This window comes from Diceros bicornis, chromosome 2, assembly GCF_020826845.1.
Source record: "Diceros bicornis minor isolate mBicDic1 chromosome 2, mDicBic1.mat.cur, whole genome shotgun sequence".
NCBI lineage: Eukaryota > Metazoa > Chordata > Mammalia > Perissodactyla > Rhinocerotidae > Diceros > Diceros bicornis.
In genome coordinates, this window is record NC_080741.1 from 88,166,629 (window position 1) to 88,179,848 (window position 13,220).

Genomic DNA, 13,220 nt, shown 5'->3' on the forward strand with positions numbered 1-13,220 from the left:
GGGCTGCTTTCTTTGGCTGAGCTGGATTAAATTGGTGATCTAGTGGGTGGGCTAGCTAGACCCTGGGCTAGCAGGCCACACGGAGAACTCCAATCATCTGCCAGCATCTGTGTCAGCAAGCCCACACCAGATCACAACAATGGCCACCGCCAATGTCCCAGTCCCTGGGGAGGTCTCACCACTCACTGAGATGCAGCCAGCACGTATCAGGTGACTCTCTTTTCACCAAAGGACTGTGCACCTTCCTTTCTGGTGATTTTAGGTTGCTTTCCAAAACGAGTGTATTTATGCATGGGCCGTTTAAGAGGCGGCTTTAATTTCTTTATGTCCCAGCTTTTCTGGGGGTATTCCACATTGTCGTTAGTAGCCAGCAAAGCCAGATATTATGACCCTCATCTCATAATTGTTGTGCTGGGTCCAAAAAATGCCTATAGCAACAACACTCCCGGCTCAGGTCCCCCACTCCTCCAGGGAAGGCTGCATACCTCTGAATTGCTCCCGGCCGGCTGTGAGGCATTGCAGCTTGTGAAGCATTTTTTTCTCTCCAGAAGGGAATTTCTGCCTCTCCCACCTCAGTCAGGATTGTCATTTGTTGCAGGGGTTCCTCTTATCCAGTTTTCAGTTCTCTCTCAGAGGTAACTGTTCCAAGATTAGCTCTAAGTCTGCTATGTCCACGGGAGGAGGTAAGTTCAGAGTCCGCCTACGCAGCCATCTTCTAGAGTCCCCCAGGACCTGATGTTCTAAAATTTTAAAGACAAATTAAAAACTTTCACCTTTTGAGCTTTCTTTACCACATCAATTTTCTAACCACACATTTTCCTATTCTACGACTACTTTTGAATTTTAAAAGAAAGATGCTCAGAAAATTGTCAATTCCCAGAAGGCATTTCTATTACGATTATTGCTAATTTTAGTCTGTTGGGATAGGATAACTTCAACATTGATAGCTTCTTCGTTCTTAATTCTCGAGCATAACAACTAGTACCAATTTTCAGTATCAGAGAGAAAAGAGGCTCAGATATCGGGACACACAGATGTTTTCCTTGGCATCCTAACACTCTGCAGTAAATTCAAGATTAAATCCAAGGTTAGGCAACGTGCCCTGGTGTAACGGAAAAGGCAACAGCTTTGGAGTAAACCAGAGGGACCGAGCCAGTTCTATCACTAAGAATTCTGTAAGTAGGTTGGGACAGCCACCTCCCCTTCCTGAGCCTCAGCGTCATCGTCTATGCAACGCGGGTATCACTAGCACCCACCTCCTAAAGCAGCGGGGGGGATTCCACGCGACAGCGCGTGTAAAGTGCTGGCACAAGTAGGTGCTCAGAACAGGCTTTCTCCCCAGAAGCAGCTACCTTAACACAGCCCCCCGCGCCCTGCTGGGCCTTCAGCTCCCGGGCGGGGCACCCTACGGGAGCATTAACAACTTTTAGCTCCCGGGGGGCCGCTGGGCACCCTCCGGTCCTGGGGAATGTCACGCTCCCGTGCTCTGGGAAGACCCTGCTGGCCCCCGGACCGGAGGAGGACCCAGGAAGGGGAAGGCGCGCACAGCAGGGCTGGCAAGGGCGCCCGACCCTAACCGGGAAGACGCCGGGTTCAGGCCCCTGTCTGAGCGGGAAGCCCGGTCTGGGCCCGCGTCCGAGGGGAGAGGCCCAGTTCAGGGCCTGTAAGGAAGGAAGTCGGCCCGGGGCCCCGTCGGAGGAGAAAAGCCAGGTCCGGGCTCCTGTTCGAGGGAGGCCCGGCCTGGGTCCCCAGGTGAAGAGACAAGCCAGGTCGAGCTCTTGTGTGGTGCAGGCGGGCAGACCGCGGGGGCCGGAGCATCATCTACACCCGCACTCACCGAGGAGGCCGTGACGTCCAGGGGCTTTTTCCTCCGGTCCATGCTCGCGCCAGAGCAGCGCGGCCCAAAGCCAATCTTCCGCGGACCCCACAGGCCTCCTGCGCCTGCCTGCGGCGCAACCGGAAGTGTCCCTTACGACAGCGGCGCTGGGGCGGAGCGCTGGCGCCATCTTGAGAAGGTCACGATGCGGCACGTACTGCGTCCACCACCATTTTGAGAAGGTCATAGACGCCCAGGGTTGAACCTACCTGCCCAGGCCCTCTGGAAAGGGCGAAAGAGGAAAACGGCGGGTGGCGGCGCCATATTGAGAAGGTCGGAATATGACTTGCAGAGCAGTGGACGCCATCTTGAGTGGGGCAGATGGTGTGGGCAGTGGCGCCGTCTTGGGGAGGGCGAAACCACCTCAAAGTCTTCATTTGAAAGGAAACGTGGATTAGTAGGACTGGAAAGATCCAAATACCGTTAGAGGACCTGCTGTGTGGCAGGCGCTGTCTGGTTTATTTAATTCTCATAAGTCATATGAGATAAGGATTATTATATTAATTTCTACTGAAATATATATATAAATATATATTTCTACCGAATATATAAATAATAAATAAATAAGTTTAAATAAATAAATAATAATAATAGCTAACGTTAATAGAGTACTTACTAGGTGCCAGTTTACATATTTCAGCTCATGGGGACATGAATTCCAGAAGCCAACTTCCTCGGTTGAAATTGCTCCTTCACCACTTATTGGCTATGTGACCTCGGGAAAGTTTCTTAACTTCTCTGTGCCTCGGATTCCAAATGGGAATAAAATAGTATTTACTTCATGGGGTTTAATGAGGGTTAAATAAGTTAAATGAGCTAGTTTGATAAAAATATTAATGATTGTGATAGACACACAATGACCTCTCTCCCTTCTAACAACGTTAGAAGATGTCCATCTTCTAAGCCCCATAGTTTGTGAGCATGTTACCTTATATGGCAAAAGGGAATTTGCAGTGTGATTAGATTAAAGATCTTGAGATGAGAAGATTACCTGAGTGGGCCCAATGTGATCACAAGGGTCATTATAAGAGGGAGGAAGAAGGTTCAGAATCAAGGAGAGAGATCAGAAGATGCTACACTGTGGGCTTTGAAGAGGGAGGATGGGACCCCATGCCAAGGAATGCAGGCAGCCTCTAGAAGCTGGAAAAGACAGATTAATCCTCCTCTAGAGCCTTCAGAAAGAATGCAGCACTGCTGACACCCAAACTTTTAGCCTTGTAAGGCGTCATTTCAGACCTTCCACCTTCAGAACTATAAGGGAATAAATTTGTGTTGGTAACCACTAAGTCTGTGGTAATGTGTTACAGCAGCAATAGGAAACTGATACAAAATATAATGACTGTAGCAATAGCATTACTACATGTCAGGCGTGTGTGTAACTCTTTTCGTGGATTATCTTGTTTAATCTTTGCAATGATCTCAGAGGTGGGAGCTATTATCTCCATTTTACAGAGGAGAAAAATGAGGCCCAAGAGGTTAAGTGACATGCCAAAGGGCATTTGCCAGCTAGCGAGTGATAGAGCCTAGAGTCCAAGAATAGCTCAGACATTGAGTTAATTATTTGCACACTGTTTACTTGTGAAGAGAGAACCCATACAGATGGACTTCATCTGAAGAAGCCTAGAAGAGGATTTGTATAAAAGACAGAGGGAAGAGGGGAGAAAGAAAAGCCATAAACAGGTTGGAAACCATGAACTTTGGTTTCCTGGCCCAGCTAGCCACTGGCAGTGAGACCGGTGTCCTGATCTTGGGCAGCTGGAAAGAAAGTGATTTTAGTTGTTTATGGACCCTGCAGAAGACTGTGAGCGTTTAGCTTTCTCTGTTTAATGCCCACAAGTGTCCTTGTTGTCATCTCCATGTTCATTAGGCAGGTTGGTATCATCACCCTTATCGGAAGATGGCACTAGAGCGGCATCCCGCTGATTTTAATTACCTTCCAAGCCATTTAAATTGCTAAGAAAAAGCGAAGAAGTCTCCTCTACTCCCCCAGCCGCCGAACACTTCGAGGTCTAGAGACGCACAGAAAGCTTAATCTTGGAGTGACCGGAGTGCCCTCCTGACACACCAGCGACTCTTCACATGTCCTGTGTCCTCAAATTCTCCTCTTCCGTTGATGCTTCCAAATGTTTGGGTCTGTCTGGAATTGCCTTCCTCCACCAAGTACAGGAATTGAGGCCACAGCCCCTACATTCTTTACAAGACCCCATTCTCCTCCTACGGTGTCATCCTCTAAACCAGATCCCAGGCCAGTGTCTCACACGTGGCCTTGGGCTTGCTCTGGAAGAAAGGGACTGGCAGGACACCCTAGTCTGGTGAAAGAGCACAGGGCTTCCTCCGAGGAGACCGGGACTCAGTCCCCGCTCGCCCCTCTCGCGGCGTGAGAACGGCACGTCACCCCGCTGAGCCTCGGTTCTCATGCCGGGTTGGGCACACAGGATGTTTGAGACAAAGACTGTGGAATGGTTTGCAGGCTGAAAAGTGCTGTGCACGCATCACGTGCGGGATACGAAAGTTCCGCTCAGCGCCAGCTTTCTCACAGCGGAAGGCACGCACTTGACATGACGACGCTGCATGTTCTGTGTGGTTTGAGCTCCGGTTTGCCCCCACCCCTGCTGGGTCCCAAGGTGGTGGGACCGTGTGGGAGATCGATTTTCCTCTTCCTTTCCATCTCGTTAGATTTTAATTGTCTGTCAAATCTCCTAGGTGCTTGAGATAAAGGGGGAGAGAGGAGGCATTTGGAAATACACGGCAATTATTTCCCCGAGAGTGTGGCCACCAAGCCATGCTCTTATTTTTAAAGGGAGCCCTGCAGTCATTTTCCAGCATGAAGGCTCCTAGTGACATGATTGCAGGCTGCAGCCTGTGCTGCTATTGTAATGTTTTCATCGGTGGTTACGTCAAGAGGTTTAATTTAGTCCAGGCCCCCTTTTGGCATGTGAAAGATTTTTTTACATATCCTGTTTCCTCAAACTAAAAATGTGTCTCTCCCCCATGCGTCCAGCCCATAGCATCTTAACCTTTGTTCCGTCTCCAACACACTGTCTCTGATGATAAATTACTCAGCAGTGGATGAATTAGCCAAGTTCAGGGTGAGAAAAAAGATTAGGTTGGACCTAAGGGAATTAGGTTCTAAGCATGGGTGCGGGGTAAGGCATAAAGACACCCTCATGCCCTGGATGACAAAGAAGCTAACCTTTATCAGCATCAGGCATGAAATCTGTTATTGGCGTCACCTCATTGAATCCCCACAACAACCTCAGGCACAGGTGCTATTATTGTCCTTATTTTGTAGATGAAGAAAGTGAGACACAGAGAAGCTAAGTAACTTATCCAAGGTCATACAGCTAGTCTTGGTCCCAGGATTTGAACCCAGGCAGCCTAGCTCCAGGACCTCACTCTGTCCTCCCCCAGTGGATCTGAGACTATATTAGCTTTGCGTTCATTCGTCTATTCATTCATCCGTTCAGCTCTACTGGGGAAGGGGGAAAATTTTGTAGGAGCTGGCCCTAGAATGTTTCTGCAGCAGGGACATGTTGTTAGGTCATTGCAGGCAGAAGGGACCAACTGGGTGGATGCCAGGAGGCCTGATGGTGCAGGCTGGGACTGGACAAGGATCATTTGGTGGCCTGAAGGGCCCAGCGGAGCTTGCACCTGTGGAGCAAGAGGATGGTGGGTGGGACTTTTCCTGCAGCCCGGGAAATTGGTGCCTGAGGCCACAGTTGGAAACGAGGTGCTAAGAACTCTACAGGCTCAAGACAACTGCCAACAAATAGAGCCTGAGTGCTGCCCCCAACCTCAGCCCAGTGGCTCCCTAAGAGCAGGAGAAGATGCCTCACCACGTTCAACCCCACCCCAGCCCCAATGCATATACGGAGACAGCTGGGAGGGGAGAAGGAGCCTGAAGCCAAGTGAGGGAGGGCCTCCAAGGATGGGGGACAGAGGGCAAGTGAGTGACCTGGCGATGCTGGGGGCACAAAGTGCAGAAAAGCATTCATTCACCCTTGTCCCCCAATCCCTCATTTTGGCCCTGTGTTAGTATCCTAGGGCCAACTCGGGTGGCTTGAAGCAGCAGAAATGTATTGTCTGGCAGTTCTGGAACTAAAGTCTGCGATCAGGTGGCAGTAAATATATCTTTATATTTCTAATTCTCTTACATTTTGTTGAATAAGCTGCATTAGGCGGAAAGAAGAGAAAAAATAAAATGTTAAAATTTACTTGGTAAGAGGTTTATGCATTTTTAAAAGCTATTAGATAAAAAATAAATACTTCTGAATGCCTGAAGACTTTTATGGCAATATTAAACAATGAAATTTTTTTTTTTCACAAATGACAAATCTGCAAGTAACTATTTTAACATTTTTATCCACTGCTACCCCCCTCAAGCCGTGTTTGAGCCCAGGACACATTTCAGCAGAGGGATCTGACAGAAGTGCTCCAAGGTGTGGGTTTAAGTGCAGCTTATGTCTCTTTCACAAAACGGTGGACATGCGGGGAAGAGGAAGAAAACTTACAACCAGGTTCCATATATGTCAAAAAAAGGGTAGAGTACCATCTGGTTCTTCTCTAGATCATACATTAAAAGTAACATAAACAGGAATTCCTTGGCTATACGTCAAACAAGTTCAGAGATGCTGACATTATCTATGTGTGGAGGGAGGCAAGGACCAGGGTCGTCGTTTATTCCCTCAATCTCCAAGAAACGCAGCTGTGGATGTAGGAGCTAGGTGCCCTCTATCTGTTCCTGTTGCTGGTTTCTCCAGCTGGCTTCTCGGGCCGTGAGGTGTGGGGTTCAAGGTCATTCTTACACAGCCTGAAGATGGTCTGCACGGCTGCTTCACAGGACAGCATAGAGTTCATCGTCCTGACTTAAAGCCTGTGCAGTTTGCTTGCTAGATTCCCAAAAATCTGTCCACAGGGTCATACCAGAGTAGAGTGGGCCCCTAATCCAATATGACTGGTGTCCTTATAAGAAGATAGTATGGACAGATTTTGGGGAACCCTCTCCCTGGTCTAAGAGGCGAATCTAGCAAGCAAACTGCATAGACTTTTAAGTCAGGACGATGAACTCTATGCTGTCCTGTGAAGCAGCCGTGCAGGCCATCTTCAGCCTGTGTAAGAATGACCTTGAACCCCACACCTCACGGCCGGAGACGCCAGCTGGAGAAACCAGCAACAGGAACAGATAGAGGGCACCTAGCTCCTACATCCACAGCTGCGTTTCTTGGAGATTGAGGGAATAAACGACGACCCTGGTCCTTGCCTCCCTCCACACATAGATAATGTCAGCATCTCTGAACTTGTTTGACGTATAACCAAGGAATTTCTGTTTATGTTACTTTTAATGTGTAATCTAGAGAAGAACCAGATGTACCCTACCCTTTTTTTTGACATATATGGAGCCTGGTTGTAAGTTTTCTTCCTCTTCCCCGCACGTCCACCGTTTTGTGAAAGAGACATAAGCTGCACTTAAACCCACACCTTGGAGCACTTCCGTCAGAGCCCTCTGCTGAACTGTTTCCCGGGCTCAAACCCTTCACGCTGATTAGTGAGTAAACTCCTTCACTAATCTCACCTAGACTCTTTATTTCAGTCCACAACCCCATCTTAAATAATTACATCTGCAACGACCCTACTTCCAAATAAGGTCACATTTTGAGATACTGGGGTTAAGATTTCTAAATAGAGAGACACATTTCAACCCAAAACAGGCGCCAGTGCCAGTCTTGAAGGGGACCACTCCGAGGCCCGCAATGCTGAGTAGGAAGAGGGGACCTGAGACTTCCACCCCAGAGAGCCTGGGGTTATCAACTGGCTGAGAATGGGCAGGAGATAGCTGAGGTGTCATTAAGAAATGACAAGGAAGTGTGGCCAGAGAGCCTGGCTGCAGGCAGAGATGGGACAAAGCAAAACTTTCGTGTGTACACCCCCATCCAGGTCAGGCTGCTCGGAAGCTGGCTAGTGCGGCCAGTCAGTGGGGGGCTGAGATGCCTTCTCACCCCCAAACAGGAGTGAGGGGACAAACTTTGGTTTGAGCCATAGTGAGGCCCAGGCAGGAGCCAAAAGGGTGAAATGGTGGCTAAGGAGGGACCAAATGAAATCCAGACAGAGAAGGGTGTGGCGCAGGGCCAAGGAATGACAGTGTTCCCGCCGGATGGGAGGGCAGAGGGGGACCTGAGAGGCTGGGGTCAGAAAGGAGGACACTGGAACTGGGGAGGGGTGGACAGCCCACAGTGCATGGGTGGCAGGTGCCAGATGGTCCAGCGACAGCAGGGAGGCTGATACGGCTGAGGAGGAGTGAGAGGGAGTCCAGGCAGGAGGGAAGGGGTGCTCGTGTCTCCTGGGGCTCCACGGGCCACTCACAGGGACTCTGGCGCTCGCCCTGAGCGAGGGGCAGCCACGGAGCCTGCTGAACAGAGGAGGGACCGGGTGGGTCTGACTTAGGGTTTAACACAACTCCTCTTGGGAAGAGGTTATTTTTGCCAGAACAATTTCCTTTTTGCACACTTCCCACTGATAGCAGAAAGGGCACCCACCACAGGTCTGTGCTTGAAGGACAGGCATAGGCCTGAGACCGCACAGAACACCCTCTTACACCCACTGGCTCTGAACCCTTGGGAAGCACCCACTACATGCCGGGGACTGTGCTAAGGGCTTTATGAAGATTTTTTTCTTTTAATTAGCTTTTTTATTTTAAAACAGTTTTAGATTTATGGGAAAGTTGCAAAGATAATACAGAGAAATCCCATATAATCTCGTTCATTACTGTAGTACCTTCATTACAACTAACAAACCAACACTGGTACCACATTGCTATTAATGAAACTCCACACTTTATTTGGATTTCACGTTTTCCCCATGGTCATTCTCTGTGCCAGGTTCCACGGGAAGACCACATTTGCATTTTGTTGTCCTGTCCCCTTAGTCTCCTCGGGTCAGTCACAGTTCCTCAGACTGTCCTTGTTCTGATGCCCTTGCAGTTTTAAGCAGTACTGGTCGAGGGCTTTAGGATGTCCCTCAATTTGTATTTCTCTGGTATTTTTCTCATAGTTTGAACGGGATTATTGGTTTTGGGGAGGAAGACCACAGAGGTGAAAGAGCATCTTCCTCATGTCATATGGAAGGTGCATGCTGCTGACAGGACTCATCACTGATGGTGACCTCGATCAGTCTAGAGACAGGATTGGCCAGTGTTCTCCACCAAAAGGTTATCTTTGACCCCTCTGCATACTAACTCTTTGGAAGCAAGCCACCTGGATCAGCCTACGCTCCAGCGGGGCTTTCATATTTTAACTCATCGCATTTGCATGATAACCTGTTGGCAGGGCCTGTTGACATCTCTGTTTACAGATGAGGGAACTGTGGCTCAGGGAGGTTGGGTGGCCCCCCTGAGGCTATGGGGGAGCTCCTAGCCTCACACTCCTGCCTCTCCAAGGAGACGGGGCTCCTGCACCCGTCTCTCCCCTAGTTCTGATACCGGCTCAAGACAAGGTTGACATAACGGGAGCCATATTGTAGAAAAGAAGCCCTATTGTAACTCTGAATGACCTCTGACAAACTAACCCAGCTGGATCTGCACCCTCCAGGAGATCTGACTGCTCTGTAGATTTTTATGACTCCTGCTTGTGCATGTACCTCCCAGCTGCGATAAGATGATAACTTTGTTCTTCTGAGTTCCTTAGGAATACGATGACCCCCAAGCAGAGAGTCTATGCTGAGAGCCATCATCAGTGAAAACTGAAAGATCTGGTGTGGCGACTCCCAGTCTGTAACGCCAGAGAGTCAACATTCCTAATCCTCTCCTCTATAACCCACTGGCCTGTATAACTGCTGTAAGATTTGTGCCCCTTAAGGTGGATTTTTTCAGACATTAGTCGGCCATCTTCCCTCTTGCTAGCAAGCTATAATAAAAAGTCCTTTCTTTCCTACCACCTCACCTCTTGACTATTGGCATGTCTTGCAGCGAGCAGAAGACTCTCCTTGGGCAGTAACAGTCCACCACCTTCTCTGTGTCCTGCCTGCAGTCCTCACCCTCTACACAGCTGGAGATGGAAACAATCCAAAGGCCTTTGTAGCCCCAAATATGATATGAGACTATACTTGAAAGAGTCACCTGAATCACATTCCTTTTTGCAGACGCTCATGGGTCCCAGGGCCTGGGGCCTGAGCTATTTATTACAAATGCCCTGAGGCCCACTTTCATTTCCTGCATAGTCTAGATGGACACAGATAGAGACAGTGGGGAGGTGCCTGCACAGGAGGGGCTATGAATCTCACAAGAGGGACCATAACGATGGCTGCATCCCCCTGGGTCCTCTGAGGGACAAGCAGGCTGCAGGGAAGCTGGGCATCAGCCTAGGGACTGGGACTCAGCAGGAGAGAGCTAGGGTCCCGGTCTTAAAGGGGGGGGATATGTGGGATAGGATCATCAAAAGAGGGGGAAGCAAGCGGCCTGGGTAAACCGGGCTTTATTCGCGAGCACATGTTCTCCATCCTTCCATTCCAAGGAGCCTCCCCCCCGCCCCTCAACTCCATCTTCTTCCTCTCCAGAGTTCACCCTCAACACGACAGCACACAGGGAGTTGACTGCCCTCGTGCTTTCATTCATGCATTCGATATTCCACGCATGCCTTATAAGTGGCTGTTCTGTGCTGAAATCATGCCGGGTGCTCTGCATATGCTACCCCATGTCATCCTTATAGCAGCCTGAGAGGTGGGATTCTTGTGCCCATTTTACAGATGAGGAGACGGAGGCTTAGAAAGTGAAGGTGACTCATGGCTAGGAGTGGAACCAGAATTCAATCCAGGGGGTCCGGCTGCGGAGACTCGGCCCTTTGCCCCCATCGTTCGTTTACTCGTCCATTCAAGAAATTTATTTTTGACCTTTGCACATGTGCCAGCTACTGTGCTAGGTGTTGGAGACACAGAAATAAACAAGACAGACATGGTGCTCATCCTTGTGCCCTCTCATTCCAAGGGGAAGACAGACCCCTCCACCCAGGGAACCAGCACATTCCCCTATTGTAAATCCTGGTCATTGCTGTGAAAGGGTCCTGATGATGTGGTGTGATAGTAGAAAATCACAGGTGGTGGGAGGGGGATCTAATACAGACTATATGACCAGGGAAACTGTGTCTAAGCAGGTGACATTTAAACCATTCCTGAATAATCAGAAAAGCAGGGAGAAATGCGTTTAAGGAGGAGGGAACAGCAAGTACGAAGGCCCTGAGTTCTGAAAGAGCACCCGAAGGAAGGCAAGGGTGATTGGAGTAAAGTGAGCAAGGGCAAGAAGGTAGGCTAGGAGGTAGGAGAGGGAGACAGAATCCAGGGCCTGCAGGGCCTTGTAGATCAAGGCAAGGGTCTGGAATTTATCCTGGGTGTGATGGAAGCCCTTGGAGGGTTTTAAGCAGGGTAACGACAAGTCTCTTCTCTCAAGATGCTCATATTTTAGAGCAGAGTTTCTTAACCTTGGTACTGTTGACATTTTAGGCCAAGTAAATCTTTGTGGTGCCAGCCCTGGTGGTCTCGTGGTTAAGATTCGGTGCACTCACCACCACTACAGCCCGGGTTCATTTCCTGGTCAGAGAACCACACCACCCATCTATTGGTTGTCATACTGTGGTAGCTACATGTCGCTGTGATGCTGCAAGCTCTGCCACCAGTATTTCAAATACCAGCAGAGTCACCCATGGTGGACAGGTTTCAGCAGAGCTTCCAGACTAAGACAGACTAAGAAGAAGGACCTGGCCACACACTTCCAAAAAAATTGACCATGAAAACCCTATGAACAGGGCCAGCCTGGTGGCATAGCGGTTAGTTGTGCATGCTCCGCTGTGGTGGCCCTGGGTTCGCGGGTTCAGACCCCGGACGTGCACTGACGCACTGCTTGTGGAGCCATGCTGCGGCGGCCTCCCATATAAAGTAGAGGAAGATGGGCACAGATGTTAGCTCAAGCCCAATCTTCCTCAGCAAGAAGAGGAGGATTGGCATCGGACGTTAGCTCAGGGCTGATCTTCCTCACCAAAAAAAAAAAAAAAAACCATGAACAGCAGTGGATCATTGAATGACACAGTGCTGGAAGATGAGAGGATGTGCAAAAAGACCTGGCAGGGTTCTGCTCTGCTGTACAAAGGGCCTCTTGGAGTCAGAATCTACTCGACAACACTAACAACAAAAAAATCTTTGGTGGGGGCTGTAGGATGTTTGGCAGCATCCCTGGCCTCTACCCACTGGATACCAATAGCATCTCCCCACCCTACCTCACCCTCTGTTGTGACAACCAACCAAATGTCTCCAGATGTTACCAAATGCCCCTCTTTGGGAATGACTGACTTAACATATCAAAGGTCTATTTGTTGCTGTCACAAAGACCAAAGCATCTGGGCGGTTGGTGATCTCCTAGATGGCTGGCCTCCACACATCACTGAGAAATTGGGGCTTATTCCATCAGGCAGCTCCACCATCTCAGAGCCCTTTGCTTCCACCTGAGGGCGGGGAAGAGAGGGTACGGAAAGTCCCACAGGACGTCGCCTGGCCAGGCCTGGATGTGCGTATGGTGTTACTACTCGCAGTCCGTTAGCCAAAACTCAGTCCCGTGGCCCCAGCCTAACTGAGGGAGGCTGGGAAATGTGCTCTCCTTGTGCCTCCAGGAGATGGATATGACTCTGGCGACGTAAAATATCGCCTCTGCACGGTGAGCTAAGCTCACTGAATGCATTACATGACCCACTGAATGCTCACGACACCCAAGCAGGTGTGTTAATTCCATTTTTCCAACACTTATCTGTAATATGGGCCAGCGGCCAGAGCAGGGACACCGGGTCCCAGGTGACAAAAGGAGCAGGCTCAGGGCAGGGTTCCCTGGCCCACAGCATGAGCCTGACATGCGTAGTAGACAGCTGTGGTTTGCGTCGCCAGCATCCCACCCTCCTTTGCTAGCGCAAACTCCAAGCTTTTGCTTGGAGAGGCAGCCTCGCACACACTTGGTGCAGGTGAGGCTCCCAGCCCACCATCAGCACGTGACACAGGTCTGAGCCAATGAGTGCAATACATTTCTCAGCCGCCATGCCTGGTTCTGGGTCTCCTCAGCCTGCCCGATCAGAGTAAGTCTCAAGATTTGGCTGAGGACGCTGGGACAGAGACTTCTCTTTTTTAGGCTGGGCATGAACTGATGCTGCTGGCAGCCATCAGCCATCAGCCTCCTGCGACCACGAGGGAAAGCCTGAGAATGGAACCAATGTGGAGAAAGTGGAGAAGAAAGACAGAGACAAAGTACAATCAGGGACAGGTGACCTGTGTGTGCCCCTGTGTCTAACCACTCTGCAGGTCAGATATACCCCTGGACTTT

At 49.8% G+C, this 13,220-nt stretch overlaps 1 pseudogene; it reads right to left on the reverse strand.

Moving 5' to 3' along the window:
• LOC131420191 (coiled-coil domain-containing protein 174-like) overlaps positions 1 to 1,940 on the reverse strand; it is a 28,687-nt pseudogene extending 26,747 nt beyond the window's left edge.
• Positions 1,941 to 13,220: the final 11,280 nt, after the last annotated feature.